General features: G+C 47.5%; 1 protein-coding gene across 2 annotated transcripts in view; it reads left to right on the top strand.

Annotated features, from left to right (window-relative positions):
* Positions 1-17,903: 17,903 nt before the first annotated feature.
* Positions 17,904-27,969, top strand: part of DRD2 (dopamine receptor D2) — a 33,351-nt gene continuing 23,285 nt past the window's right edge. For both annotated transcript variants that reach the window (XR_009747620.1, XM_061478032.1), the window contains exon 1: positions 17,904-19,244. The gene's annotated coding sequence lies outside the window, so the exon portion shown is untranslated. The remainder of the gene's footprint in view (positions 19,245-27,969) is intronic.

The following is a 27,969-nucleotide window of genomic DNA, read 5'->3' on the forward strand; positions in this document are numbered from 1 at the left end:
AGGTGGATCCCTAGCCCTGGAGGGAGATCCTCAAGGGACCACCAGCCCACCCTCCCCAATACCCTCCCCGATACCCTCCCCTAATTTCAGCTTGTCTCACCGGAGAGATGCGCCGCAGACTTCTGGCCGGTGCTAGAGCTGGGCTGGCAGGCGGGCACCCTGGGCAAATTGGCTGGGCATGCAAAGCAACGGCCAAAGAGGCTGCGCACCCCTGCTCACAGGGGGCCCGAGCCGTGGCCTGCTCTTAAAAGCGCCCAGGACTCAAGGCCAGGCCCTGACTTACAGGGTGGCCCTGGTCCCAAAGGCCCTCGGAGGCTCCTTCTCTCCGACTGAGGGGCACCTTGACCAGCACCCCACTAGCGGGGCGGTCACCCCACACAGGCTGCCAGCTGAGGGAGCACAAAGGCTCCCAGACCCGGAACCTGACTACAGGCAGGTCGACACCCAGGGAGCCAGAGAGCTCGGCCTTCCCCCTGCACCAGCAGGAACGAGACTTAACAGCCAGGTAGTGGAGCTTCACGGCCAAAGGCCGGGGGACCGGTGGATCCAGGCCGCAGCCTCTGAAAGACCGGGGCCGGAGATTCCCAACAAGCCCAAAGGAGCTCAAAGCTCTGACCTGCGCCCGAGTTACGGGCGGGGGCGGGCCTCCTGGCTGCACCACACCACCAACATCATCAACGTCATCATCATCATCATCATCATCATCATCATCATCATCATGTACGTCTTCAGGAGCCCAGCACGCAACCTCGACCCCAAGCAGGGGGAGGTCAGCCCAGTCAAAGGTGGGCCTGTGCCCTGCAGCAAAGCACTTCCTCAACCTGCACCCTCTAACGGGCGAGGGAGGGCTCGTTCCTGTGGGCTAGCTAAAACAGCGTCCCAAGGCCTGCTTAAAGCGAGCTGGGGCTGCTCCAGGGGACAGAGGGCTCCACAGATTATTGTGGCTGTGCGTGGAAGCCCGAGAGCTTCAACACGCCACGGGGCAAATGCTGCGACACGCCCTGACAACAGGGGGTCACGCTGGCAGGTCACCAGCAGGACAGGCAGCCACGCAGGCAGAGACCCAGGTCCTGACTACAGGCGGGTCGCATTGCCTGCACCACGACTAAGTGGCTTGGTGCCATCCTTGGAAAGAAGGGGCAAGTCCAGACCGTCCCTCCGCTCGTGGACTCAGAGGGGGCTCCCCTGTTACAGCACAGAGCCCTGCTCTCCCTCCTGGGAGGTTTAAGCTAAACTGCAGCGATTTTAACAGGGGCCTAAAGGACAAGCTCACTCACTCACTCACTCACACTGACAAGGACAGACAAACACAAAACAGAACGTCCCAAAAAGGGAGGCGGTCTCTGTGCAGCCACTGTCTGGGGAGTCACCCTACTCACGAGCGAGAGAGGAGAGCCCCAGACCATGCCCGGGGATGCGTGGAAGCCGGAGAGCTTCAACACGCCAAGGGGCAAATGCTGCGACACGCCCTGACAACAGGGGGTCACGCTGGGGAGGCCCCCAGCAAGCACAAGGCTGCTGGGGCAGAGGAGTTGGGCAGGGAAATGGCCCTCCCCTGCTTACAGGGTGGCCTGGGGGTCCAAGAGAGCTCCATTTCCCCCCTCGGGTGCGGAGACGCTGGCTCTCACCCTCCTTACAGGGTTGCCACGCTCTCCGGGCAGCCAAAGGAGCAAGACGGCCAAAGGCCAAAACTAAAAGTAGCAAAGACCCGAGCCCTGGCTACAGGGAGGTCGCCCAGCACAAGAAATTCCTCAGGGCAACCCAAAGGTGCCCATCATGCTCTTACGTGACCTCGCCCTGTGCACACAGGGAGGGTCCCTTTGCCCAGGGCGCCTTTCCCGTGCCCCCTCTTCTGCCCGGCGCCGCTCCTCGCCTCGCCGGTCCACACGCCGCCGCTCCTCGCCTCGCCTCTCTTCTGTTCTTTGCCAGCTTCTGCTGAGGAAGGAAAATGTCATTAGGCCTGGGAAGCGACAACTCTTCTCCCTGAAGGAAAGGTGGATCCCTAGCCCTGGAGGGAGATCCTCAAGGGACCACCAGCCCACCCTCCCCAATACCCTCCCCGATACCCTCCCCTAATTTCAGCTTGTCTCACCGGAGAGATGCGCCGCAGACTTCTGGCCGGTGCTAGAGCTGGGCTGGCAGGCGGGCACCCTGGGCAAATTGGCTGGGCATGCAAAGCAACGGCCAAAGAGGCTGCGCACCCCTGCTCACAGGGGGCCCGAGCCGTGGCCTGCTCTTAAAAGCGCCCAGGACTCAAGGCCAGGCCCTGACTTACAGGGTGGCCCTGGTCCCAAAGGCCCTCGGAGGCTCCTTCTCTCCGACTGAGGGGCACCTTGACCAGCACCCCACTAGCGGGGCGGTCACCCCACACAGGCTGCCAGCTGAGGGAGCACAAAGGCTCCCAGACCCGGAACCTGACTACAGGCAGGTCGACACCCAGGGAGCCAGAGAGCTCGGCCTTCCCCCTGCACCAGCAGGAACGAGACTTAACAGCCAGGTAGTGGAGCTTCACGGCCAAAGGCCGGGGGACCGGTGGATCCAGGCCGCAGCCTCTGAAAGACCGGGGCCGGAGATTCCCAACAAGCCCAAAGGAGCTCAAAGCTCTGACCTGCGCCCGAGTTACGGGCGGGCCTCCTGGCTGCACCACACCACCAACATCATCAACGTCATCATCATCATCATCATCATCATCATCATCATCATCATGTACGTCTTCAGGAGCCCAGCACGCAACCTCGACCCCAAGCAGGGGGAGGTCAGCCCAGTCAAAGGTGGGCCTGTGCCCTGCAGCAAAGCACTTCCTCAACCTGCACCCTCTAACGGGCGAGGGAGGGCTCGTTCCTGTGGGCTAGCTAAAACAGCGTCCCAAGGCCTGCTTAAAGCGAGCTGGGGCTGCTCCAGGGGACAGAGGGCTCCACAGATTATTGTGGCTGTGCGTGGAAGCCCGAGAGCTTCAACACGCCACGGGGCAAATGCTGCGACACGCCCTGACAACAGGGGGTCACGCTGGCAGGTCACCAGCAGGACAGGCAGCCACGCAGGCAGAGACCCAGGTCCTGACTACAGGCGGGTCGCATTGCCTGCACCACGACTAAGTGGCTTGGTGCCATCCTTGGAAAGAAGGGGCAAGTCCAGACCGTCCCTCCGCTCGTGGACTCAGAGGGGGCTCCCCTGTTACAGCACAGAGCCCTGCTCTCCCTCCTGGGAGGTTTAAGCTAAACTGCAGCGATTTTAACAGGGGCCTAAAGGACAAGCTCACTCACTCACTCACTCACACTGACAAGGACAGACAAACACAAAACAGAACGTCCCAAAAAGGGAGGCGGTCTCTGTGCAGCCACTGTCTGGGGAGTCACCCTACTCACGAGCGAGAGAGGAGAGCCCCAGACCATGCCCGGGGATGCGTGGAAGCCGGAGAGCTTCAACACGCCAAGGGGCAAATGCTGCGACACGCCCTGACAACAGGGGGTCACGCTGGGGAGGCCCCCAGCAAGCACAAGGCTGCTGGGGCAGAGGAGTTGGGCAGGGAAATGGCCCTCCCCTGCTTACAGGGTGGCCTGGGGGTCCAAGAGAGCTCCATTTCCCCCCTCGGGTGCGGAGACGCTGGCTCTCACCCTCCTTACAGGGTTGCCACGCTCTCCGGGCAGCCAAAGGAGCAAGACGGCCAAAGGCCAAAACTAAAAGTAGCAAAGACCCGAGCCCTGGCTACAGGGAGGTCGCCCAGCACAAGAAATTCCTCAGGGCAACCCAAAGGTGCCCATCATGCTCTTACGTGACCTCGCCCTGTGCACACAGGGAGGGTCCCTTTGCCCAGGGCGCCTTTCCCGTGCCCCCTCTTCTGCCCGGCGCCGCTCCTCGCCTCGCCGGTCCACACGCCGCCGCTCCTCGCCTCGCCTCTCTTCTGTTCTTTGCCAGCTTCTGCTGAGGAAGGAAAATGTCATTAGGCCTGGGAAGCGACAACTCTTCTCCCTGAAGGAAAGGTGGATCCCTAGCCCTGGAGGGAGATCCTCAAGGGACCACCAGCCCACCCTCCCCAATACCCTCCCCGATACCCTCCCCTAATTTCAGCTTGTCTCACCGGAGAGATGCGCCGCAGACTTCTGGCCGGTGCTAGAGCTGGGCTGGCAGGCGGGCACCCTGGGCAAATTGGCTGGGCATGCAAAGCAACGGCCAAAGAGGCTGCGCACCCCTGCTCACAGGGGGCCCGAGCCGTGGCCTGCTCTTAAAAGCGCCCAGGACTCAAGGCCAGGCCCTGACTTACAGGGTGGCCCTGGTCCCAAAGGCCCTCGGAGGCTCCTTCTCTCCGACTGAGGGGCACCTTGACCAGCACCCCACTAGCGGGGCGGTCACCCCACACAGGCTGCCAGCTGAGGGAGCACAAAGGCTCCCAGACCCGGAACCTGACTACAGGCAGGTCGACACCCAGGGAGCCAGAGAGCTCGGCCTTCCCCCTGCACCAGCAGGAACGAGACTTAACAGCCAGGTAGTGGAGCTTCACGGCCAAAGGCCGGGGGACCGGTGGATCCAGGCCGCAGCCTCTGAAAGACCGGGGCCGGAGATTCCCAACAAGCCCAAAGGAGCTCAAAGCTCTGACCTGCGCCCGAGTTACGGGCGGGCCTCCTGGCTGCACCACACCACCAACATCATCAACGTCATCATCATCATCATCATCATCATCATCATCATCATCATGTACGTCTTCAGGAGCCCAGCACGCAACCTCGACCCCAAGCAGGGGGAGGTCAGCCCAGTCAAAGGTGGGCCTGTGCCCTGCAGCAAAGCACTTCCTCAACCTGCACCCTCTAACGGGCGAGGGAGGGCTCGTTCCTGTGGGCTAGCTAAAACAGCGTCCCAAGGCCTGCTTAAAGCGAGCTGGGGCTGCTCCAGGGGACAGAGGGCTCCACAGATTATTGTGGCTGTGCGTGGAAGCCCGAGAGCTTCAACACGCCACGGGGCAAATGCTGCGACACGCCCTGACAACAGGGGGTCACGCTGGCAGGTCACCAGCAGGACAGGCAGCCACGCAGGCAGAGACCCAGGTCCTGACTACAGGCGGGTCGCATTGCCTGCACCACGACTAAGTGGCTTGGTGCCATCCTTGGAAAGAAGGGGCAAGTCCAGACCGTCCCTCCGCTCGTGGACTCAGAGGGGGCTCCCCTGTTACAGCACAGAGCCCTGCTCTCCCTCCTGGGAGGTTTAAGCTAAACTGCAGCGATTTTAACAGGGGCCTAAAGGACAAGCTCACTCACTCACTCACTCACACTGACAAGGACAGACAAACACAAAACAGAACGTCCCAAAAAGGGAGGCGGTCTCTGTGCAGCCACTGTCTGGGGAGTCACCCTACTCACGAGCGAGAGAGGAGAGCCCCAGACCATGCCCGGGGATGCGTGGAAGCCGGAGAGCTTCAACACGCCAAGGGGCAAATGCTGCGACACGCCCTGACAACAGGGGGTCACGCTGGGGAGGCCCCCAGCAAGCACAAGGCTGCTGGGGCAGAGGAGTTGGGCAGGGAAATGGCCCTCCCCTGCTTACAGGGTGGCCTGGGGGTCCAAGAGAGCTCCATTTCCCCCCTCGGGTGCGGAGACGCTGGCTCTCACCCTCCTTACAGGGTTGCCACGCTCTCCGGGCAGCCAAAGGAGCAAGACGGCCAAAGGCCAAAACTAAAAGTAGCAAAGACCCGAGCCCTGGCTACAGGGAGGTCGCCCAGCACAAGAAATTCCTCAGGGCAACCCAAAGGTGCCCATCATGCTCTTACGTGACCTCGCCCTGTGCACACAGGGAGGGTCCCTTTGCCCAGGGCGCCTTTCCCGTGCCCCCTCTTCTGCCCGGCGCCGCTCCTCGCCTCGCCGGTCCACACGCCGCCGCTCCTCGCCTCGCCTCTCTTCTGTTCTTTGCCAGCTTCTGCTGAGGAAGGAAAATGTCATTAGGCCTGGGAAGCGACAACTCTTCTCCCTGAAGGAAAGGTGGATCCCTAGCCCTGGAGGGAGATCCTCAAGGGACCACCAGCCCACCCTCCCCAATACCCTCCCCGATACCCTCCCCTAATTTCAGCTTGTCTCACCGGAGAGATGCGCCGCAGACTTCTGGCCGGTGCTAGAGCTGGGCTGGCAGGCGGGCACCCTGGGCAAATTGGCTGGGCATGCAAAGCAACGGCCAAAGAGGCTGCGCACCCCTGCTCACAGGGGGCCCGAGCCGTGGCCTGCTCTTAAAAGCGCCCAGGACTCAAGGCCAGGCCCTGACTTACAGGGTGGCCCTGGTCCCAAAGGCCCTCGGAGGCTCCTTCTCTCCGACTGAGGGGCACCTTGACCAGCACCCCACTAGCGGGGCGGTCACCCCACACAGGCTGCCAGCTGAGGGAGCACAAAGGCTCCCAGACCCGGAACCTGACTACAGGCAGGTCGACACCCAGGGAGCCAGAGAGCTCGGCCTTCCCCCTGCACCAGCAGGAACGAGACTTAACAGCCAGGTAGTGGAGCTTCACGGCCAAAGGCCGGGGGACCGGTGGATCCAGGCCGCAGCCTCTGAAAGACCGGGGCCGGAGATTCCCAACAAGCCCAAAGGAGCTCAAAGCTCTGACCTGCGCCCGAGTTACGGGCGGGCCTCCTGGCTGCACCACACCACCAACATCATCAACATCATCATCATCATCATCATCATCATCATCATGTACGTCTTCAGGAGCCCAGCACGCAACCTCGACCCCAAGCAGGGGGAGGTCAGCCCAGTCAAAGGTGGGCCTGTGCCCTGCAGCAAAGCACTTCCTCAACCTGCACCCTCTAACGGGCGAGGGAGGGCTCGTTCCTGTGGGCTAGCTAAAACAGCGTCCCAAGGCCTGCTTAAAGCGAGCTGGGGCTGCTCCAGGGGACAGAGGGCTCCACAGATTATTGTGGCTGTGCGTGGAAGCCCGAGAGCTTCAACACGCCAAGGGGCAAATGCTGCGACACGCCCTGACAACAGGGGGTCACACTGGGGAGGCCCCCAGCAAGCACAAGGCTGCTGGGGCAGAGGAGTTGGGCAGGGAAATGGCCCTCCCCTGCTTACAGGGTGGCCTGGGGGTCCAAGAGAGCTCCATTTCCCCCCTCGGGTGCGGAGACGCTGGCTCTCACCCTCCTTACAGGGTTGCCACGCTCTCCGGGCAGCCAAAGGAGCAAGACGGCCAAAGGCCAAAACTAAAAGTAGCAAAGACCCGAGCCCTGGCTACAGGGAGGTCGCCCAGTACAAGAAGTTCCTCAGGGCAACCCAAAGGTGCCCATCATGCTCTTACGTGACCTCGCCCTGTGCACACAGGGAGGGTCCCTTTGCCCAGGGCGCCTTTCTCGTGCCCCCTCTTCAGACCAACGCTCCTCTTCTTGCCCACTGTGCTTGTCTGCACTCTGCCTTTAATTTCAGCCATCTTCTGTTTTGGAAAGATGACACCGAGTGGCTTCAGATTAATACATTTTAAGAGGTATTCTGAGGTAAAAAGTGGTATTTGGAGTAATAATCTGAGATCGGTACACAAAGAAGATAGTATTGCAGTGTAATTTTTTACCTTTCCCTTTGAGATTTGTCTCCCAGCTTTTCTCCCCTCTGTCAGAACCTTTCCAAATTTTTCCCATCTCAGCTCTCTTTTCCACTATCCTTCCCTCCTCAGGCCAGCATGCTTTCCCTCTCTCTCCCCCCTCTTTAGTTAAGCATGAGAATTTCTTTCTCATTCCCACTTGGAGGGTGGAAGAGAAAGCCCTTTATACATCACTCCTAAATTGGAAAGATCCTCTGCTTTTCACCACAGCCCTTCATTCACGTCTCAGAGTCTAACCGCAAATGCCGACGGCTCTGCTCCGCTCAGCTCTCGCCAGCCCGCTCTTCTCCGCTCCCCTCAGCGCTCTGAGGAAAACTCTCCCGCCGCTCTTATTTATAGCCTTCCCCCCCTCACCTTCCCGCGCACCGCTCTTATAGGCTGGCTTTCGCAGCCCGCGAAGAGCCCAGCCAATGGCAGAGCGTCTTCTCCGGTTGCGTTCTTCTCCTCCCCCCCCCTTCCCGCCTTCCAGTGGAAAGAGGCTCATGGCGGTTCAGTGCCTGCTGAGGGCGCTGCCGTGGGCTCACTTGTTTGTGTGTTCGTTCCCTTCGTAATAGGAAACACAAACCTCACGGTTTGGGTTTATTTATCTGTGTGCTTATTGCCTTGTTAACAGTGTTTGAAATCACACCTGCGGGGGGTCTTCCACCTACGTCTGAGGGAGCAAATGGGCAGCCATTTTGTGCAGCCTTTCATGGTGGCTGGTTAGTTTCAGGTACCAAACAAAACAGCATTCCAGGTGTTCACTGTAGTCAAGGGGTTTTATCTTCCACCAGTTCACTCCCAAAGTTTAACCAAAAGCACTTCTTGCACACTTGATGGGGCCCCAAGAATTATAGAATCAACCATATTGGAAAAGACCTTTAAAATGAAGTCCAACCATTACCCCAGCATGCCAAGTCCACCATTAAACCATATCGCTGAGGGCATCTGCACAGTTTTTGAGCACTTCCAGGGATGGCCATTCCACCTCTTTCCTGGGAAGCCTGTTCCAGTGCCTGATTACCCTCTCTGTGAAATAAATTTTCCCTAATATCCAATCTAAACCTCCCCTGGCACAGTTTGAGGCTGTTACTTCTGGACCTATTGTTTGTTACTAGGGAGAAAAGATTAACTACTCCTTTTAGGCAGGTGTAGAGAGTGATAAGGTCTCCCCTGAGCCTTCTCCAGACTGAATAAAGAATAAAACAAAACAGGTGTGTGTTGATCCGCAGGTGTCTAAGTTAAAGTTGGTTTGGTTCTTTTTTAATCTGAAAGAAATGTACTAAAATGCACTTCATTTTACAAAAGCAGTATAAAATAAGATTTTTAAATTTGCTTATTTTAAGAAACGCAAATAAGTTCACAGCAGCAATTCGGTGAAAAATGGTAAGCTTCAATGATTGTAAGTAGAAACTGTCCCAGATCAAAGCACCTGAGTCTTGCAGTCTCACACATGTTCTGTTGGTGCAGCAACCCAATACGTTCTGATAGCACTGCTTTTCTCTTCCTGCAACTGATTGTAAAGTGTGCTGGGTTGTGCTGGCAAAGGAGAGGGTCTAGGAGCTCTTTAGCATGTGTGGAAGCATTTTTGTAGCTGGTGATGCTTAGAGCCCAAAAGCCAAGTCCTGTTCTAAACTCAACACCTTCTGTGTTGTTTCTGGGACTGCAGGGAGTTAGGCAAAGTAACCCATCCTAAAAAAAAGCCACCTGTGTGTTCTGCCCACAGATTTCATTATTTCTGTAGTTTGTTCCACCAGCTTTTGACAAAGATACTGTTCTGGTTTTCCTTCTCAGCCCTACCTGGTGTGGGTATGCAGAGTCCACAGCAATTGCATCCTCAGAGATTAATTTCCATTTTGTCTCATTTCCATAAATCCTGCCTCTTACAGCCTCTGTTCAACCACAGAGACCTCTGAATGGGCCTTTAGCAGGCTGACAGTAATGCAGGCAGAACTCTATTAATGTAAATTACACTGAATTAGTAGAAGACAGTAAACTTTTGCTGCAGGCAAATAGATACTGAAATTGGATACAACACAAGCTACAGAAACTAAGGGGTCCTACCACACTTGGTAGGGCCATCTGCTGATAGCATGCCCTGCTCTAAAGACTTTGATGCCTTGATTATGTAAATAGGGGAGATTATTCCATCCTCAAGACTCCAGCAAGATAATTAGCAAACAATAAATCACCACAACTCAAGGAACTGCAAATGAATTTTGAGCTTTATCATCAAAACTGCAATTGTATCACTGTTATTAACTGAGCAGGATAGAGGCCATCAGGCCCCAGAGATACTTCCCTACTGGCTGTAATTTAGATCAGAACTGTTTGGCATTACTTAGCCTGCTGGGAAGCTGCAAAGAAAGGGGGTTAGTTTTCAGTAATTTCACTTGGCTTCTCTACAAGTACGATTTCCACTTGCCTGGTATTCTGGCTTCTGGATGATTCAGACACTCAAAAGGCCTGATGCAAGTGTGTGAAAGTACATATCAAATTTTCTACTGATATTAGTAAACTTGAGACCAAGTCTTAAGCCCCCTATTTGCTCAAATCATAATATCAGAGCTAAAAAACTCTTTCAGTCCTTCTTCCCTAAACCCAGTTTGGTTGTCAGCACTAACTGGCTCCTGAGCGTGGCTCAGCACATGAGGAGCACACTCAATTCATACATAAATGTCACCTACTTTCTGTGGATCATGCCCTTATGCAGATGCAAGGAAGTATCACTCTTCCTCAAGGTGGGTTTTAACAAGAGCTCCTTATTAAGGAAGGCATAAAAGATAAACTCAGATAGCAGCCTACATTTAAGCAGAACACAGCCACTACAGGAGCCCAGCAAAGCACAGAGAAAAATCTCAGAGCTGAAGCACTATCACTTTTGGCTGTTTCAGACTGTGCTTTGTAACAACCACACTCCAAATACCCAGGGAGCCAGGCCTGGAGCTCCTTAAAGCCGTGCTGCAGCAGGACTTCCTCATTACATTGTGTCACAGGTATCTCTAGTATTTCAACAAATTAGATGATATTCTTCCGAGGTTAATTTACATTCAAACATAATCAATTATAGGGATTTAGGACAGGCATATGTTATGGATTTAGGTGATAAAGGATGAGATCTATTATAAATACATTTATAAAGGAGTAAAATGTCTGATGGTTTGGGAAATTGAGAGATATTGAGAGAATTATTTGACATCTATATTAACTCAAAGCCCTAAATGGGCTGGGCTTGTTTACATTGCTTCAGTCTTATTATAGGGTGAATTTTACCAGCTGTCTTGCTGAACAGTCATTTAGCCTTAAACTATAGTTAAAACTGTCATGGTTTTAAGCAAATTATATTGCGTAAAGTAATTATTTCCCTAACTGCAAAGAGGATCCAGGTAGCTTGTGAATCTCATTTCTGAAAAAGAGCTAGCAAAGCGCCCTCTGTGTAAGATATGGGAAAGCATAGAGTTAAGGATCTGAAAAGATCTTGTAATCCAGAAAAGGTCTACTAAGCTTGATTAGTTAGCTGTGTACATCTGGGCATGAAGGAGACAGAAGGGGAACAGATCTCCTGCTGAATCTGATGTGGGGTCTGAAAGCTTCATTTATTGGAAGTTTTGATGGCTTTGTCTCCCAGCCTCTTAGAAACAGACTGTGGCCCCCTGTGGATCTCCATCCCTGGAGTTTTTGCTAATATTGAACAACTGCAGCTTTTCTGCCTCATTATCAATGCCTTTCCTAGGGTTTTCAACCTCCTCAGCTTCACAGCTCCTGAACTGCACCTCCAGCTCCCACTTCCAGCTAAGCGTTTTGCTTCTTTTGCAGGCTAGATGATGTGTGTGGCACCAAGACAGGCCCATCTGTTCTCCTTCATTCTGTTCTTCTCTAATTCACAGAAAAATGAAGAATTTGAGCCCAGAACCCTACATAGCACTGCCCAGATTACCCTGTACCTGTTACCAGAGAATTCCACCAAGTCTTTATTGAAAGCAACAAGCACATTATTTAGGGATGTGTGAAGCACTAGCAGAAACTGTCCTTTTTGAGCACTAAAATTCTGCATCCAACTTTGGCTTGTGTCTAAACTGCAGGGACATAAACTATACGTGAACCCAGTGGTACAGAGGAGGGGAAGACTTGAGCCTGTCCTCCCTTTTTAGGCTTTTCTTGAGCTTGACTACTTACTGTGCCAGAGCTTTAGCTTGTGCTGCTTGCAGTGCTATTACTGTCAGACAAAGCCATGATCAGGCCTGCCTGGACCATGTGTAGCTACTTTTCTACATGTGGCATACCATGACTGATGTCTGGCAGAGACGCGGCATGGAGCTTGCAAAGCCCCATACCATGTGGATAAATGCCTCTCAGCTACTTAGGCAAACATGCCTTCTCCCATGTATTTACTGGCTGTTCTGTTTCATTCATTGCTGTGGCATTTATTGGTCCTTTCTCATTGCAAATCACTGTCTAACCAGTGACTTTCTTTTGTATGATTAGATTTACCAACTCTTTCATACCTGGTTCTGGCTGTGGCTCTGTTTTTAATTAGGAAGGAAAAGCTCACTGCAGGCAAGTACTTCCTCAGGACAGTTGCCTTGTGAGAATGAATTTGGCACTACGTATAGCCTGTCTCGTGGCATCAAACATTCATTCTAGTGTCAAAATGGAATTGACATCATATTTGTGGGCTTTATTTAAAACGTGTGCTGCCCAAGAATCCAGCAATTAATTCATCCATTGGCAAAGCACCACTGAAGCACTGCCTCTCTTTATATTGACTATATTGCAGTCCATTAAGTAGCCACTACACAGCCCATAATGATGCTAAATTAGGTATTCTGAGGGCTATTTAGAAAGGCTTTTTTTAATTTTTTTTGCTTTTTCCACCAGAAACCAAGACAGGTTATTTAATGCAGCTACTTCTGAACTCATGATGTGTCAAAGAGGCACAATGGAGCAAAATTCCCAGTGAGTTCTGGATTGGAAAAAGGAGACAAGTCAGCTTTGGATTTGGTACATAACTGTGGGATGTGACAGGCTTATCTTTGATAATGCATCAAAGTGTTGTCAGTCTCCTCCTCTGCCTCGGGGAAGAAAAATTGCAGCTGAAGTATTGATTAGTACAAGGAACTCTGCCATGGATCTGTCACAGCTGCCCATGAAAAGGAGGCATTAAAACCCTTGAGAAAACTGACCTGCCCAGGTTCCTAATGCTATTGTAGTGTACCATGACTTGGCTTACACAGCCATTATTTTCCTCAAAGCCAGCCCAGCACCTCAGGCTTCTGCCTTCATCAGGTGCTGGGTATGTGCCCTGACTTGATCATGTTGCAAATGGAGACTCCTGAGGGTCAAGGCAAAATTGACCATCTCCCTCTGTGAACAGACAGAAGCAGGAGACACTCCTGTGCTGAAAGCCAAGCAGTGCCAATGTCTCCACACTAGAGGAGACTGGCATGGGGCTGTGGTGACTTGGAGACAAGAATGTTTCTTTAGACTTGTCACTTTGAAGTGTGCCCACTTGTGCTGGAAGGCAGCAGCCCTATGTGAGCCAGAGGCACCCTGAAGCCATGTCGGGGGGGGGGGGGGGGGCTGTTGCGTCACTGTGCAATCGCAATTAACTTTAATTACATGTCTCCACTGGCTGCCAGGTTTGGAAAAATTACAAGGAGGTGAAAAAAAAAGAAAAGGCAGAAAAGAGGCTCTTGCAATCCAGGTGAATTTTTCCAAGCTGATTGCCAACACTCAAGATTCCCAAGGGCCTTTGTTAGTAGAGACAAAGCACCAGACAAAGAGATGGAGGAAGGAGGAAGACTCTTCTCCTTCTCTTTTAAAATAACCTAGCTAGCATTCAAAATCTGGGACATTCATACGTGTGCCCTCTAAGTATCTCTAACTGAAGGGGGCCATCACAGTTCAACATTTCTCTGCTTCCCTGATGTGAAGCATGTGTGACAAAGCTCTGACAGCACGTGACCAACTCCATCGACACAGGAATATTTAGGGACTGAATTTTCTTACTGTTAATCAGGATTCATAAACTGCATCCAGACAGGTGCTTCTAAGTCATCACCTTCTTGTCCTTATCTGTCAGGAAAAATACTACAATCAGTGAGATGAGTATCCAGCACAAAAGGCACCAACTGGTGAAGAACAATGGCAGTGCCATGAAATCTTGCCCCTTTCAGTTGTGCATCTCTTGTAGTTATCCACAAGAAGGAAATTAACTGAGTCTTAGAATCAATATGCGTATTTCAACCCTTTATTCACTTACAAATGATTTTTGACACTGCTTCAAGCCTGGATTTGCTCTCTAGAGACCTAAGCAATATATTTTTAACATGGCTACAGAAATTTTTTATTTGAATGTGCACTGATGGCATTTCCCCAGTTGGGAATCCTGTGGGAGTTGAATAGACTACTTTAGAGGGTACTGTAAGCAATAGTAAATGATTAGATGAGAAAATGAACATGAGGAGGCAGTGTGTGCTTGCAGCCCAGAAAGCCAATCGTATCCTGGGCTGCATCAAAAGGAGCGTGACCAGGAGGTTGAAGGAGGTGATCCTGCCCCTTTACTCTGCTCTTGTGAGACCTCATCTGGAGTATTGTGTGCAGTTCTGGTGTCCTCAACATAAAAAGGACATGGAACTGTTGGAACAAGACCAGAGGAGGCCACGAGGATGATCAGGGGAATGGAGCACTTCCCGTAGGAAGATAGGCTGAGGAAGTTGGGGCTGTTCAGCCTGGAGAAGGCTGCGTGGAGACCTCATAGCAGCCTTTCAATATCTAAAGAGGGCCTATAGGGATGCTGGGGAGGGACTCTTCATTAGAGACTGTAGTGATAGGACAAGGGGTAACGGGTTAAAGCTTAAACAGGGGAAGTTTAGATTGGATATAAGGAGGAAATTCTTTCCTGTTAGGGTAATGAGGCACTGGAATGGGTTGCCCAGGGAAGTTGTGAATGCTCCATCCCTGGCAGTGTTCAAGACCAAGTTGGACGAGGCCTTGGGTGAGATGGTTTAGTGTGAAGTGTCCCTGCCCATGGCAGGGGGGTTGGAACTAGATGATCTTAGGTCCTTTCCAGCCCTAACTATTCTATGATTCTATGATTCTATAATTAGAAGAGGAACAACAGAAGTTGTATAGTGATCTTCTAGATTCAGAGGTATTTTAATATATTTTTAATAACAAAGTTAGGAAATTCTTCAAACTACCCCATGCATTAAGGTAAATGTATGTGTTTCATTATTCTCATGCTACAAAAAGGAAATCCATGACAGAGAGATGAGTGGCAATGGATTCACCATACCTGCTCTTACACAGTGTTTCAAAATTTCAGAGGCCTTGGGTTAAGACAGCAGGGTCAGATTTGGCCATCTGTGGTTGACTGTCTCAGGCTACTCAATGCTGGCACATACGGCACTTTAAGTCATGTGCAGATCAAGTATTTAACAGTAAATTTGTCTGCAAGACGACAGACTTTATCCACTGAAACAGGCAGAGAATGCAGATGGGATGAATCTTGGTTGAGTATGTGAGATGCTAATTAATATGTAAATTCCAAGCCCATGGTAATCCAGAAACTTTGTCCTAACTTCAGGCTAAGTCTAAAGGCATAAAAGGCATAAACCTGCTCAGGTTCCCGCAGTGAAGAAGTGGTAGTTATAGAGGCAAGTCAGAGCTCCCTTTGTCCAATCTTCTTTCTAATACTAGAACTTGTTGGTGCATTGAGTTTGGAAAAAATATTTTGAACTCACAATTGACTCCTTAATGCAAGGGGGAAACAAGCATTCTCCTGGCCCATCTTTGGAAAGGACATAAGAAGATGAGAATTCATTTCCTTTCCAGAGAGATATCAGTATCCATCTTATCTTCTGAAGAAATTTCACGCAAAAGACTATTGATTTTTTAAATTGAACTGATTCAGTCATTTCCAGTGTTGCATGACTAGATTGGATCTCAGCTCAAATGCACAGAGACTGCAACAGGTATTTAGCAGTCACACCACTTCAAGGATCACAGCAGCTGGGTGAAGCAGGACATACTACACAGCTGCCTAATCCACACAGGCTCTATGCCAGCAGACATCAAAGAAGGCCAACTAAGGGTGCCTCTTTCTATCCACTCTCAGGGATCTGAAGATGGCAGGGACATTATCTCATCTGGAGGGACACAATTCATTGGAATTTGCAGCAATACAAGACCAAGCCAAGCCCACCAGTGACCTGCATTTAATAGGCTGTTAGTATTCTGAATTGAGTAAATAACAAAGTTTACTGTTAGTTTGCACCACAGGAAAATCTGTCTTCCAAGTTACTCCTTCATATTGCAATATGTTCTGTTAGATTAGAAATAAAAACGGAGTACAGAAATTACTTCAGAAACTATCAGGCCAGAACCTCAGAGCCTGTCAGGTGAGGTACTTCTGATGCAGCTCTTCATTTTTACACTTTATTAGTAGATCATTCTGCTTTCCACACCAGCAGCATGTGATAGAACAGTAAATTAATAAGCTGTCTTAGTGTGAGGATCTTGATGACTGATATTTCACTGCCATTTTACATTTTCAGTGCCATGGTGCAGTGCAGTAGGCATCTTGTCTTATTCCACTTCAGTGCTGTTCAGATGACTAAGTTTTCTGTTAAAACAGCAAGAAGAGAGAACACTTGTTGAGAAAATACTGCAGAACACTCCTGATATTTGCCCCAGGAACCGTATTCAAGTTTTTCTGTACCTTAAATCAGAAGAGCTATGTCCTAGGAGTTGTGTGTCTACTCCATATTAACCAGCAACAACTCTTCAGTACTTGAAGAGAGCTGCTGTTGACCAACCTCTAACCAAAGAGCTAGTCACGGAGCTTCCTCAGTGAGAAATCACAAACTAGAAATACACTAGGAAAAAGAAATAAAACAAAACAAAACCTTGCTTCTCATAAGGTTATACTTGTGGGTTTGAATTTTCATTTTATTTTGGCTTCAGATTCAGGGTTGGGGGCTGTTATATGTCAGTTTTTCTTGTTATTGTGCTTTATTCTCTCCCATGATTCATCTAACTCTAGGGCATTTATTGAAATTCTTGATACAAAATTCGAGGGAAGTGAATCTCCCTTTAAGCTTCATAGGGACAGCTCATAGCCTGATTAAAGTCTCTTGCAGTTTTCATCAGCTGAGGATGTGTTTTTCACATTACAGACTAACAGACTAGGTGCATTCCTAGCACAGGCAAGAGATGTGACATGTAACCCCATCTTCCATCAGACCAGCCATTGCCTTAACCTGTAGTATTCTAGCAAACAGAATAAAAGCTGCTTGACTTAGTAGGATTGAAAATGTGGTAATAGCAATATGACTTTCACAAGCAGTAAAGCACATCTTCACTGTAAATCAAAAAGCCTATGCAGATGGCAAAGAGGCAGTGAGACTCAGATCTCATCCATGAAATAGCTTACCCAGTTATTAATTACTAAGTTACTGTTTTTCTGACTTGAATTGTAGTTGGTTTTCATATAGGTAACTGGATGGAAAGCATACTTGTGTCACAACTGTAAGCCCACAGAAGCTAAGAGAGGACAAGATTCTTCCTGGCCTGAAAGCAAGCATAAACATCTCAGAAAAGTCTTGTCCATCCATTAAATACGTATATTTACTTCTAGGCAAGCATAATATCATATGTACTAGAATTTCCCTGTCTTGCCTTCAAGGAGAAATCAGTGTGCTAGATATACCAGAACAATAATGTCTAATACTTCGTACACTGGCCCTGAGTAACACTTCAGCACTTCAGAGGAATGCATCCAGGTAACAGCAATATTACAGCAATTCCCATGACTGTTCCTGTGTTCTGTGCTGAAGGTGTCAGGTCTATTCATTTGGCCTCCCTGGTACTGCCAAATTCCCAATGGAACATTACTTAGATGAAAAGAAAACTATTTCAGTAACACTTGGGAAGTTCAAGAGAATTTGGTTTGACATTAACACTAAAGATGACTCAGAAAGACAAGTGTATGTGCATTTCACAGCAGTTTGTGTATGCAGTATCCTAAAGGGCTCAGTAGCTCTGCTGTAAAATGTTTAGGCTTCCACAGTCAGAAAAGGTTGAAAGCAGTATTCTAGATCCCTTCCTTTGTAGAAAATCCTCCAGAAATAAAATCTGTTTAAAACCTAGCCACAGACACCGGTCTCATTCTGTTTTCTTTTTGTCCAGTGTCATTTGGTGCCATGAAAAGCAACATTCAGAAAAGAGAACTGAGCCACTTCTGGAAAAAAAAATAAAGCTTTCTTAGGAAACACCCTTCAAATGGACTCCTAATGCTTTGCAAGTCAGGTAGTGTTAAAGACAGTGAACTAGAAGAAGATACCAAAATTTTGCAACAGGAGCTACACTTCCATCATCAGTGCAGGAAATGCTTTCTCTTGCTATTTGAATTGCAAAGAGAGCTCTTTACCATTACAGAGAACATTTAATCCAGGAGCACTGCTGAGAATTTTAGCCTGGATGGTTAGCAAACACACATGAGCATAGTGTGGTGGGACTTTTCTGCAGGGAAAGAATGCAGGTGGGTGACGTCCCTCTTTGGCATAGACCCCCTTATTTACAGAGAAAGTGTACAAGCTGTTTACAGTAGAAATAATAACTACAGTCAGTTTCCTTACTCGGAAATTTCTGCCTTCCTCTTCTATGCTATCCGTACTGGAGGGTCATTCCCTGCCTTTCGTGTGAAACTCGACAGCTATGCACGGACCTGGGCACATGCAGGGGCAGCGAGTAACCTCGCAGCCCTGAGGTTGCCCCTTCCATAAGCCCCTGCAGGACACAACCGGCACTCACCTGGGAGTGCGTGCAGGGGCTGCGGGCCGCCTGCCCACGTCCCCGGGGGCTGCCCAGCATCCCCAGCGAAGCCGGTGGGCAGCCGGGCTGGGAAAGGCTTAATTTCAGCGGGGTTTCCTCGGGGCGGGTCCGCTGCTATCCCTGTCTCCGGGGCTGCGGCGGGAGCGGCCACCCCCGGGCTCCCCGCTCCGGCGCTGTCCGGTCCCCGGTGCTTAAGTGCCACCACCCCCCGCCCGCCGGAGGACCGCGGTCCCGCAACCCCGGGGCGGAGGAGCCGCCCATCGCCATCTCCCCCGTGTGAGCCGGTGGGATTCGGGGGAGGAAACTTTGCCCCCCCCCCCCCCAGCAGGCGAGGCAGAAAGGGAAGCGCTGCGGGAGCTCGCGCCCCGCGGCTGGCGAGGGGAATTGTAGTGGAAACAGGTTGTTGGGCTCTCGTCGTAGGAGGAAGGGGCGGCTCTGTATTACCAGCTAGCCAAATCTGGGCTCTGGGAAATGGAGACGGAGCTGCTGCTTTTCCAGACAGCGATGTGCTGAGGGAAATGGACAGCGAATTACTACTGCAGGAGAGCTTTGCTCCAAAATCGCCTCTTCCCAGGAAGCTAATACACTCCCTGAGCTCCTGAAGTTCTAGCAGTTGCTAGCTCAGCTTGGGGTTAACCACAGCAAGTTTCTGCTGCAGGAGTCCCGGTTTGCAGGGGTCAGGCAGGTGATTTTTTCCTTCTTTCAATTTTTGCTCCTCTGCTGGTCCGTGAATACTGAATACCGAAAAGTCTGCTCAAAAGCTGGGGAGAGCTCGAGAAGAGCCACGGTGGAGAGTTGTGGTGTTTTGGATATATTTGTCACAAAGTACTGCCACCTCTGCTCGAGAGATTCATATGGCTTGAAGGTAAGACATATGTGTTGATACTTTCCTTCTGGAAATACAAATGTTTTGAACCTCCCGGTAAGGGAACAGAGACAATAGCAGCTGCTGTATTCACCACTGCAGTGTAAATAAGGGCAGCAGAAAAAGAAAATATTTGCCATTATCCCAAATGATCCCTTAAGCTGTTCTGTTCTGAGACAGGGCAGGAGAAAGTGAGTTTTCTAATTAAAAAATGCAGTGTCTTGGTTTTTTTCTTCTAAAACACTACCTACAAACCAATACAAATTTGTTATTAAATGCTAAAGAGACATTTAAAGTTGCTAGGAAGCTAGGATCATTTTTAGAAGTTTGATGCTTAACATTGCTCTCACACAGACACAATGGAAATAGAGTGACAGGGAAAACAGTAGGAGGAGGATGTGTAGATAGGATATAATGTAGGTACATTCAATTTCCCCAAAGAATAAGCTTGTTCAGTCAATTTGTTTGAGAGAAACTACTATTTTTTCTCTGCACTCATTCTTTTACATAAGGCAAAGCCTGTGTCCCTTAAAATTTCCTTCTCAGCACTACTCTTGAACAGGCGTTCCCACTGGGGGCTTGAAGAAGCCCTGGAAAGGAATCATTCAGAAAAACCCCTCTGAACGTTGCAAGTAGCTTTTGTGCAAGGTTTAAAGTAACCTTTGTGGCATGAAGGAAGTCTGTTTCTTGTATTAAGATACAAACAGGTATTTTTCCTGTTTGTACCTTAATATTTTCCCATTGCCCTTCAGTTATAAGTTTCATCTGCCTTTTTGAAATCAAGGGAAACTGGGGATTTAGGGCAGGGGAGCAGACACTAGGATTGTGTTGGGTCCTATTTGGTGCTGAAATTTCTTTCCAAACTTGTTGACTGTAGGTGGTTTCTGTACAGATAACACATCCTCACGTGTTAATTCTCGATTCTCTCTCAGCCTGACTTGCCCACATGCAAAGCATGAAGCTGTAGAGCTAACAGCATGTGGAGAATGAATCACTGTTCTTCAAGTAGAGTTCAAAGTAATAAAAGAAAAATAACTTGGCTGGTTTATAAATAACCAGCCAAAAGATTATACTATAACTAGTCAAATAGGTTACACATGCAATTCACTGCAAAATAGTGTGGGCTATATCTCTTACACATTCAGTGTTTCATGTAATTGTTCTTCTTTAACCACGCAATGGTCTTAAGAACTTATAATCCTGTGCTTAAGTCCATTAACTGCTTGTAGCAGTCTAGAAAAAATAGTCTATTGACAATATTGCTAAGTCCATCAAAGAAGTGTAAAGAGCACTGTCTCCGTAGTTTTTATTACTATTTTTCCTTTCAACTTTGTTTTCATACTACAGAAATTCTGTTACACTAAAAGCCTTTACTCTTTACTTCCCATACTTCTGAACGGAGGTTTTGTAAAAGTACTTTCCACTAATTTATGTACCGTGTGATAATCTTTTGCGTACATAGACACTGTATGGCACGACAGGCAAATTTGATGGAGAGAGAAAGAAAGAGAAGGGCAGACTTCTCCTCATCTGGCCCTTTGAACTGGTAACATCAGGAGGAATAACAGTATCAGCAGAATTACAAAGACGTGTGTTTGGGCTCTGCCTTTTTCCTTAGTATTTCCAATGATAGCTATAGAGCAGTTATCTGACGTTTATTAAGTCAATTGCCTTGCATGGTGTGTCACGTATCACAAAATGCCACCTAAATGTACTTCATGCAGTGCATGTGTACATAAATCCCTGTGTAAAATCTGCCATACATTTACATATAACTTCCATAGGCACACATGAATTGGATTCATGTGTGCAAAAAAGAGCTTCAGTTTGGTATACTAGAATATTTAGAAAGAAAAAGTTCATGTTTCAGCCTTTAGAGAGAAGCAAGTGAACCCTCAGAAGCCAGGCAAACTGAGTTAATAGTATAGGTTATATTGTAGCTAATATCCATCATACCCAGAACCAAATGGCTTCCTTTTCCCTTGATGTTTCCTTCTGTGTCACTTTCACCCTCTGCGTGAGAGGCTAGGTCATAATTTAGATTAGCTAAGTGGTCACATAGCATCCATCATGCTTATCCTAATACTACTCCCACAGCCCAATACCAAGTCATCATGAAGCCCACTGAAGTGAGTAAGTTACATTCACATAAGTCTGCAAAGCAGAAGTGATTTATATATATGCACTCCTCTCACAAAGGAATCACAGCTTGACATCCACTAACTCTGCATGCACTGCTTGTATGCAGGGCAGCAAGCACAAAGATTGCACTTTAATCTTTTCCAGCTTTGCTGAAGTATAAGACACCTGCCTGGGAAAAATACTCAGCTTTTCCTTTAATGGCACTTCAGTGTTGGTTCACTGTATTCTTCCTTGTACTCCCCCAAGTTAGGCGATTACTACTGTAAGCACAGGCTCAGGACATTGGTCAGTTAATAACACAAGTTACAAACGTGATGGGAAATGCAGCTGGCACAGAACAGCAGCATTCTGTAGCTAGGTTGAAAGGTCTGAACAATGGCAGGGACCAGTGAGGATGACTGACTAAGACATGCCCCGCAATGAAGCAGAAAGGCCTAGCACATAAGGTATGATTACCCGTGTGCTCTTCTAAAATCTGTCCTTTGTATTAAATCAGGAAATCTCCACCCTCCCATCCTCTGTTTACTTAAACTTTGGAATTCAAATTTGAGCTTATAATGCTTGTGTTTTGATGCATCTCAAAGTGCCATAGAGAACTGCTTTTGCAGAATGTATGATTACCTGCTGTGCTCATCACTGGATAAAACCCTATAAATCACTAGCCACTGCCATATTTTAAAAGCCCTTGCTGCCAAATGGGTCATTTTAATCCTATTGGCAGATAAGGGTCTGCTCTACGTAACAGACATCGTCCTGTGACTGTAAAAAGCTTGAGGACCAGGTATAAACTGACTTAGCCTTAGGCTTTCTCATTCTTGGCACCCAGGGTATTATATGCAGTTATCTTCTGAAGCTACCTCTGAAACTGCAGGGAATATGTGATAGAAACAAAAATCCATCTGCCTCCAGAAGAAAGCGGAATTTCACATTACGCAGAAAACTTCAGACATTGTTATGTCCAGTGTGTGAAAGAGGATGGGAAATGAACTTCTAAGCCCTATGCTCTATTTCTACAAAGCATTTGCTTGCTGATCTTTAACAGCCTTGTGCCAGACATACCCTTTTCCTCATCAGCAATATTCTTTAACAAATGTTACATAAAAATCTCTCTGACAAAACAAGGAACTTCAAAAAATACTTAGCTTCAAATGCACAAGTATTGGTAGCTCTTCACATATGAACAGGATGGCTTTGGCTCATGAACTTTACAATACTTCCACTATGAGTCTTTTTCAGTTTCACCCTGTGTGCACAAATTTCTTCTGAACACTTAGGAAATCTGGAAATGAGCATCTGCTTTCTCACATGCCCATAGCTGATGTTTAGATTCCAGGAGATACAGGACAGGGAGTGTGTTCACAGAGCAAGTAATTTAGCTGTAAAGCTTTTTGCCACAGGATGCCTGGATGCTAACTGTTCCTAAGCCTTCTTGACCTAGGTTCAAGGGGACACTAAGCAATCTCAGTTCCAAGGAAAAGAAGTCCACTGATCCTTAAGAAATGCACAGAAACCACTCTGGCTCGGTAAATATCTGAGATGCAAAGAGTTGGATGATGTGACAATTCTTGCCAAAACATCCTGTATACTTGCTCCATTCTTACACTCTTGCCCAAGCTTTTGGTTACCATTGGAGAAAAGATATTACACTGGTTGAACTTTGACTTCGCAGGGTTATTTTTTTTAAGGCTACAGGAGAACATACCAGTAGGCTAAATGCTAAAACATATTATGGTTTGGAATACAGGGAGGAAGATTTTGAAATGTTTGTTTGGGATCTAACTTCACTATGTTTTACAAACAAAAACTTTCAGTAGCTACATTTGTTTTGGCTAACTCTTCAGGAGCATGTGAGACCGATCAATTTGTGCCAGGGTGTTGCTAACTAGATTCTTTGGGAAAGGGAGAGGCAATTGTTTAAGTCCTGTCAAAAGCATCATTCCTTCTGCTGTTACAAAACCAACCTATATTCAACCTAAAATGATTGCTAATGAGTATTAACTCCTCTACCAATTGTTCCACTTCAATCATGTTTTCTCTTGCTGTCCTTCATCTGGATATTTTTAGCATTATCATTTTTTTGTAAGATGTGACTATGTGTTCAGTTGCTTCTTCTCTGTACATACCTCCCAATTATCCTGGTGGGTATTTTTCTCTCAACCCCCTAGAACGGGTTTATTTCTGGTTTACTCTTCCCTGTTGGTTTCCATGTGGTTATGTGGGAGGCTGCACATTCTTTATCAAAGCAGAGAGCCATGATTAGTCCATTCAGAAAATGTAAATTCAGCCTTATGTGTTATGTAGCACTGAAGAAAAAGAGAGAGACTGTAAGGAGCAATAAAATCAGTCAATAATAGAACAACGTTAAGCCCTGTAGGTAGGCCTGGATGATCACGATGACGTCCACACTTCAGATTTCTAATGGAGCTAAATAAACATACTGAACCTGTGTATTGCTGTCTGGGGAAAGCTAATCAGAGCGCAATCCAGTCCTGCTGAAGTAAGTGAAATCCACTGCGATTGTGCAGCCTATGCAATTAACATTCATTTTGATTTGTATCACCCTTTCTGTACATGTTCCATTATTTATCCCAAATTTCAGACTCGGTAGCCTCAGCTGTTTCTGTCTGAAATGTCCCAGGAGCTGGAAACACACTCCTTAGTCGATAAATACATGTATTTGACTTTGTTCATTGCTTCAGGTTGCCAACTGCTAACGCTGGGGATGTATCAGCAAAATCAACACTATTGAGAATGCTCTGTGTAATTTGCAGCTTTGTAGAAAAATGAACTCTTCACCAACATCTCAGGTTTTTGAATCATGCTCCCCTGAATGCTGCAGCTGAAGCAATATATCAGAAAGGTTACATCTATTACCTAATATATTACACCTTGCAAATTACTTGTCTAAACTGAATCTTCATCCCACGCACTATTTAGACATCTCAGGCAATTCGGAGTTTTAGCAGATTAGGATCCTGTCTGTAACAGGCACTCTTCTGACCTCCAGTTACCCCTATATCTGTGTATTTCAAGCTTTTACATATTTGTCCAATAGTCAAGAAAAACGTGATTACCTAGGGGATTACTGAAGATAGGTTTCTAGCCTTTCAATGTGTTTTATCTGGTGACCACTCCAGGCAAGAATACCTTTGAGTTACAGCCTTGAGTTACATGCTTGGAAATCAAACACCCTCCCACATCAGAAAGAACTGGGTGCCTCCAGCTAGCCTGCTTTCTTTTAGACATCTACACACAGATTTAGCCGTTGATTTTTAGTCATCCCTGCTTGAAAAGCTACAATTAGAAAGATCTCACTAATTTAAAAAACATTAAAAATAGAAACACCTCCCCACCCCTGCTACACATATCATTAAACAGCAAGAATCACCCTGGTCCAGGTACATGAATCATTTATCATTCCCATGAGGTTATGGATGCTTTAAAAATGTGCCTGTAGTTGTACAGGAATACTTCAGTGCACCATGATGCTGAGTGAACTGGCTGGGCATATGTAAACTCCTTGTTTGTACTTTCTTAATGGCAAACTAACAGTAAGAATTAGAAGGTTTGTTTATGTTACTAACTAGGGAATCAGAAAGTCAACATCAGAATCTCCATGCTAGTAAAGATTCCTACGTGTCCTTATTATTGGTTTGGTTTCATTTGTAGAGTGCTTATCTTAAGTTGGTCAGGATCCACGACTGGGGACTTCAGACATTTGTCAGCATAACAGGAAGCTATTAAAGCATTACAGCTACTATAAAACATTACAGTATTATCAATTTACAACTGCACACAAACGTACCAGCCAACTTCAAGTTTTCACTGCTTTCCTCTCTATAAAACCAGACTAAAAGAGCAGTCTTTTCCTCAGATTTTGAAACTGGTTGTAAAGTAGGCTTTAGTACTTCCAAGGGTAGCACTGGGGCAACTGCTAGAGGTAAAGTTGCCAGGGAGAATGGATCTCTGAGAGTGGATCTATTCCAGATCAAAAACAAGGGCTGACAGTAAATATCATCACATTTGGTCACACGCAGTTTCTACCCACATCACTGGCTGTTAGCCTGGCTACAGCTCAAAGTGTCTGCACTGCACTTTGAAGAAGCTGAGCTGAGAATATCTATTAATAACTACAGGGCTTCCTTCCCATCTGTTAATTAGTAGTGGGCATTGGAGTTCTGCCTATAGATATTTTGGAGCATGGGTCATATGAGAGTAAGCTCATGCATTTAAATTTCAAGGCAGGCGTACTCAGAGGGACACCTGGGGTCAGGCTCTGGCTCTCTGAGACACAAGACTGGGTACTGAACTAGCAGCACATAACTCACTTTACACTGGCTGTGTAAAGCCGGCATAAAAGTTGCTTGTTTCCGTCACATAAAATCTTTTCCAGATCTGTCCTGGCCCCTTGTGTCCTAAAAGAGTCTGTGGCTTCGTGCAGTATATTTAAAATTTGAGACAATTGGAGGAACTGGGGACTACTTTGCAGGGCAAGGCATCATCCTGACAATCACAATGACTGTGATAAAATGAGTGCATAGACATCTTTTGAGTATGATCAGAGAAAACCAGCAAAATTTCACCATGCTTGTTGCAAAAGAAAGTATGCACATAGAGCAAATTTGGTGGGAAGAGACAGCACTCTTCTAACACATCTTACTCTCATACCCCCAGTCATAGCATTGGTTCTGGAGAGCTGTAAGAACCAGGGCTAGCTGAAAACTTCATGGCCAAAACCATTTCCACCAAAAGCTGAAATGAATCACTGTTTTCCAGAAATTAACTGCTTTTCTCACGAGTTTTCTTTCTTCCTCCCTCCAATACAAATTCAATAGTTTCTTCGCAAACACATTTTGTGTAGCTGCAGAAGTTCTGGGTTCAGAGCTCCTGACAGAAGTTAGTGGTTAGTGTTCCTAGAAATTAACTATATGTGTCACTGGCACTTTACCATTCCCTTGTTCCACACCACCAGTACAGTCCAAATATTCTTTCTAGAGTACAAGTATATACATTTTCTTTGAAAGATATTTTACTAATAAAAGGAGAAACCATGCAATGATGATGTGCAATTATTCATTCTGTAGGAGGATGTTTGTCTACATATGATTTCTTTGCAGTTTCCTTTATTGTCCTTCCCAAGTGCTATTTTTATTTATCTGTAGACTTTTTTCTCCTTTCACTGTGAAGAGAGAATCAATGAGGAAATTACAGCTGTAACAGAGAGCAACAAGAAGGGATAATATTAAAGTTAAGGTCCTTTGGGGCTACATTCTGCCATTCAGTTTACTGTAGAATTTCTGACTCAGAAGGCCTCAGAATCATACCCACAAAACCTTAGGATAAGAGACATTGTTTGTAGACACAGTAAGCATACTTTACTAAAAGAATAAAAAGAACATGCAAAGGAAATGCTAAAGTAAAGCAATTACTAAACACATGAAGGAGATAGTTCAATAACTTGGACATTTCCATCATCATTCAGTGTCTGCCCCGAAGATATTATTCTGAAGACATCCTTCATATGTCAAGTGTGACAACACCTTGAACACTAAGAACATGTCTGATTTTGATGTGAGTGAAAAATTAAAGTCATAGGCAACAACAGCAACCCATCATTACACAGCAAATCACATCATTTTGAGGGTTTTTTTTTTCCCTGAAGAGAACCAAGAAGGCTCAAGAAGGGGACCTGTCTCTGCGAGATGAGGACAAAACAGAGAACATTTCTTCTCTGTGCTGTTACAATGCCCTTTCAGAAGACAAAGGCCAGTGCCTGCTGGAGATTTTTCTTTGACTTCTGTGCCTGTTTAACTTTCAGCAAGTAAGGAGACCTGTGTTCAGTTCATGCACATTTTGCCTTTAGTTCTCTGTGCCCCCTTATTTGTATTGCTGATGAATTAAACAGCCACTGAAAATAGCACTGGCTTTAGCCCTGCCTTAACTTTCATAATAACTTGTACTTAGCACTCCATAATTAAAAACATTAATGGCCATGTAACGATTCATCTGAAAGACTATCTGCTCCCTGCCAAATGGGGCAAAAATATTCATGACTTTCTGGAGCTCTGTTAGTAACTTTGTTGATTAAAGGAATATGGAAATAATACGGAATTCATAACTAGATCAGGTCCAGATTACTGGATTTATTAATTGGATTTATTATGGACGTTGCATGCAGTGGCTGCACTTAAAAGCCTCAGATAAAATGAAGTATTCGCTGTGGTAGGTGCAAGAAGTGCACACTGCAGGAAGTGGATCCCACCAGCCAGAGGTTGTACTTCACAGCTTTCACAGTTGGGAGCTTTTTCTGGCTACGCCTGACAACTCAGCCCTGATAAATCCTACTGAAGGAGCTGTCAGTGCAAACAGTACTCACACATACTCTGTTCACCACTTCCACTTGGAACCTCAGGCAGTCAATCTGGAGGGTTATTGGGCTGCAGGTCACAGGTGTTGAGTCTGGAAGCTGGGGCTGATGAATTCTGCAGGCAAGCCGAGCTGCAGCTTGTGTTTGCACAAAGGGAAGCTGGAGGCTTTCCCAAGGGGCCTGAGGTTTATTGCAATGTAATAGCAGCAGTAACTA

Source organism: Pezoporus flaviventris, unplaced genomic scaffold (assembly GCF_033815535.1).
Source record: "Pezoporus flaviventris isolate CSIRO_AGI_PZ_B2104156 unplaced genomic scaffold, CSIRO_AGI_Pfla_v1 ptg000113l, whole genome shotgun sequence".
Taxonomy (NCBI): Eukaryota; Metazoa; Chordata; class Aves; order Psittaciformes; family Psittacidae; genus Pezoporus; species Pezoporus flaviventris.